The sequence below is a fragment of the Lycium barbarum genome, unplaced genomic scaffold (genome assembly GCF_019175385.1).
Source record: "Lycium barbarum isolate Lr01 unplaced genomic scaffold, ASM1917538v2 unchr_scaffold_53, whole genome shotgun sequence".
Lineage (NCBI taxonomy): Eukaryota > Viridiplantae > Streptophyta > Magnoliopsida > Solanales > Solanaceae > Lycium > Lycium barbarum.
The window spans coordinates 47,008-51,451 of NW_026843505.1; the positions used below are offsets into that span (position 1 = coordinate 47,008).

At 33.0% G+C, this 4,444-nt stretch overlaps 1 pseudogene; it reads left to right on the forward strand.

The window, feature by feature from the left end:
• Window positions 1-468: 468 nt before the first annotated feature.
• LOC132625728 (protein REDOX 2-like) lies at window positions 469-4,009 on the forward strand (annotated as a pseudogene).
• Window positions 4,010-4,444: the final 435 nt, after the last annotated feature.

Sequence of the window (4,444 nt, forward strand, 5' to 3'; positions counted from 1 at the left end):
TTGCAAAAAAAAAAAAAGTTAACCAATTTTTTTTTTTAAAATATTGGATTCTATAACGCATTAATAGACTGCGTTATAGAAAAGAAAACAAATATTCTTTAACGCAGTATTTTACTGCGTTAAAGGACTTAACCACACCGTTACTAGTAAGTCCTTTAATGTAGTAAAATACTACATTAAAGATATTTTTATCACAATTATTTGGAGATATTTTGGTTCAACCCCCCTTTTTTAGGGGGTATTTTGATTCTGGACGCATCTCTAGCAATCCCTCTTTGCAATATCGATCATTAAGTCATGGTTGGTCCAAAGTAGTCGACGTGACATTGTCAATAGCAGCTAGCAGCTGTTCTAATAATGCCTGCCCCTATTTTTGACATTGCAGGAAAACCAAGTATATATACAGTGCATGTTTGACCAAATGGTTGAAAGGAGGGAACGTTGACGCTGTACAGCCTTGACCACACATCAAATCTATCACTTCAACAAGATAAGGCCAATATGCATATAGCTTGTACATTTAAAATCTACATGCATCTCAAAATTGTCACGTTCTATAATCTTCTGTATCATTCCAATTTGTACTTAGTCATATTAGTCATGACAACGGATATGAAGCAAATGTTAGTACTCCCAAGATTTGTGCTGAATTCTGGTCATGAAATGCCTCTTATAGGCATGGGAACAGCACCAGCAGAACTTACCTTACCACCAAAGGATCAATTAATCTCCATTTTTGTTGATGCTATTGAAACCGGTTATCGACACTTTGACACTGCCGCAGCCTATGGCTCCGAGGAAGCTCTTGGCGGAGCAGTGGCAGAAGCGCTACAGCATGGACTCATTAAGAGCCGTGAAGAAGTGTTCATTACATCCAAATTATGGTGCATGGACACACACCCCGACCTTGTTCTTCCTGCCCTAAAAAATACTCTCGCGTAAGTTTGCTCATATTGTCGGTTCTATATTCAGATAGAAAAAGATTACTGTAATAGATCAATATCTTCTGTAAATTAATACTGGTCATTGGTCAATTTATGATATGAATCGATCCTCTTAATACAAAAGATCATAGTGCTAGAGAAACTAATTATTTACTCTTTCTATGTTAATTTATTTGGCAATATTTCCTTTTTAGGCCTTTTTAGTCCCGCTAGTTATGACATGTTTAAGACCACAGACTTTAGAAGTCTTATAGTCACGCAAATGCTAAGATCATGAGTTTCAAAAGTTATTAAACTTTGTATACAGTTAAACTATACCACATAAATTAAAACGTGAGGAGTATCGATATTATTGCTATTTATTCTTATTTATTTGTTAATAGTATTGCACTTAGACATGACTAAATGAAGTGACATGAAAGTGAGGCTTCATATAATATCAGTGATCGTAATATCTTGGCAGTTGAAGTACAATTGTTGTTGTTGTTGGTAGAACTTGATACATACATGAAATAATTATATTTCACATGTTTTGTCAACTTTATATTTCAATCTTTTTTTTTGGTTACCAATCACGAGTATCAAAAAATCTTTTGTAGGAAGCTAGGGATGGATTACTTGGACTTGTACCTAATACATTGGCCAGCGAGGATGAAGAAGAATGACAGTGAAGAAGAGATAAAGATGGTAGTAAAGGATGTACTTCCATTTGACATGAAAGGAACATGGGAAGCCATGGAAGAATGTAACAAATTAGGTTTGGCAAAGTCTATTGGTGTATGCAACTTCAGCTGCACAAAACTCTCTCAACTACTGCACCATGCCACTATTCCTCCTGCAGTTAATCAGGTACTGTGTCAATTTATTTGATATACTTTCTGATTTAATATATTGCCGATAAAATCATGTTTCCTTTATTCAAAATATTTTAACTTTAAATTTCTCATTTATCTTTAGTGAGATGATTTGCGGCCACACAAATGTTTATAATTTGTTTCAGACCATAAATTTCAAAAGTATCTGTTTTCTTTCTTAAACTCTGTATTCAGTCAAACAGCCCTCCATAAATTGAGAAGACGGGAGTATACATATAAAGGGTTCTGAAAATTCAATGAATGGGTAACTAAAGATTTATTGCCATACTGACTTGTTTAAACTATAAATTTAAAAAAAACTTTCATTGTTTTTTAAATTTGGTTTCCAATTAAACACCGAAGAGGTGATATAATAAAAGTTGTAAAATTCAATGAATGGGGTAATCATATGAGCACAAACACCATAGATCGGGGACCAAATTCAAATGACCTGTTAAAGCTCAAATTTTCATTGTACTTCATGAAACGTTCAATTAGTTTGAAGTGTATTTTTAAGTTTTAGTCATGTTAATACGCTCATTGTGAACGTAATATTTTTAGGAGAATTTTGACCATATCATAGATTTTTATAACAATTACAATATGATTATTATTAGTGATATTTCTTATATTAAACTTAATTTCACTTTTAATTTTTTTTTGGTATGATAATGACATGAGTTGAATTGAGATAAGAAAGTATAGTAAGTGAGAATCAGACAATCGACTCCAACTTATTTGGAAATGAGGCACATAAATAGTTATTGTACATTTTCTTCACCACGGTGTACTGTACTTAACATGTCAGCTACTCCCTCTGTTCCAAAAGATCGTTTTCCTTTTCTTTTTAGTCTGTCCCAAAAAAAATTGTCACCTTTCTATATTTAGAAACAATTTAACTTTATGAGATGATTTGCTGCCACACAAATATCTAACGCTTATTTTGGACCACACATTTCAAAATTCTTCCTTTATTTTTTAAACTTTATGCCAAATCAAAAGAGGACAATCTTTTTAGGACGGAAAGAATACTATTTTTAGTAGGTTTCAAATTAACACTTGTCGAATCAAGAAATTAAATAACTCAACGTCACTACGTTCGAACCAAGAAATGAAAAAACAAAGTCGTATGAATTAAGTTTACTTGTAATGACTTTATTTATGCTTCATGAAACGTTTTCAATCATTTTTGAAGTGTATTTTCAGTATAAATTAACATCAGTCAAAAAATGACAAAGATTAGAGAAATGATTAATTAATGACAGGTGGAAATGCATGTTGCATGGAGGCAAGAAAGATGTTAGAGTTTTGCAGGGAAAAGGAAATACTTGTAAGTGCATGGTCTCCACTTGGAGCTAATGGGATACCTGGTCCGGGGCAATCATGCTGTAATGCAAAGCCCTGTTCTAAAAGACATTGCTATTCATAAACAAAAGAGCATTGCACAGGTATTAAAAATGAAAATTTAAAGGGTCAAAAATACACTTCAAGTATCACTTTATTTTTTAATTTTCTACCTGAACAATCAGGTGTGAGAGTTTAGTACCTAAACTATCACCAACTAGTTAGCAAAACACAGCTCAACTATCAATTGTTCACTTTTCCTGCCTCAACCATCAAGTAGGAAAAGTGAAAAATTGATAGTTGAGGTGTGTTTTGCTAATTAATTGGCGATATTTTAGGTAGGAAACTCTCACACCTGATAGTTCCAGTAGGTTGAGGTGTTTTTTGACCCTTGTCTCAAAAAATTATCACTCGATATTTACATCACATTATATCATTGATCTTATCCATATTTATAGGTTGCATTGAGGTGGGTATATGAGCAAGGAGTTAGTGTATTAGTGAAGAGTTTTAACAAGGATAGGATGAAAGAGAACCTTCAAATTTTGGATTGGGAACTAAGCAATGAAGAAATCGCGCGGATACAAGAAATTCCTCAATGCAGGGGATTCAAAGCTGAGGTTTTTGTTCATCCAGACGGACCATACAAATCAATAGAGGAATTCTGGGATGGCGAACTATAAATGTTACTGCTACTCATTCCGTTTTGCAATTTTTTTCATTGTTTATGTAGGTGTTCAAGAAAAATCAACTCATGATTTTTCAACTTAATAAGTCGACATGATTTCTCATTTGGTATGGTTTGTAATGCAACTATAATTAAATTGAATAATTGGTTTGATTTGGTAGCAATTAAAATGTACAAAATTGACCGAACCGTTACTAAAAGTGAATGAACAATGCATGAATAGGTATGATTTATAATTATTTTCACAGCTTTCATCATTTGCTATTGTGCAGTCAAGCTTAGGATTGGATTTTGCTTGAATAGGCTACATTCTCTGAAAGCTTATCGAATAGGGGCATGGCATTACTTTTGTGATTTGTTCCTTCGTGTTTCATGTTAAAAATACTTGGTGAATCTAATTTTTTTCAGCTAATGTTTGTGAAAGAAACAAAGATTTGTCTTACTTTCTCCTTTATCTGGTTACTACTTTCTTAGGCAAATTAGAGATATCTTGAGCAATGTCACGCTAGTTATCATAAACACCAAACATATTCTACTCTTTTGTCTGTATCAATCAGTAGCATAAACCACATTCTATCACTTGTTACTAAAGATCATAAGATGGATGAACAATC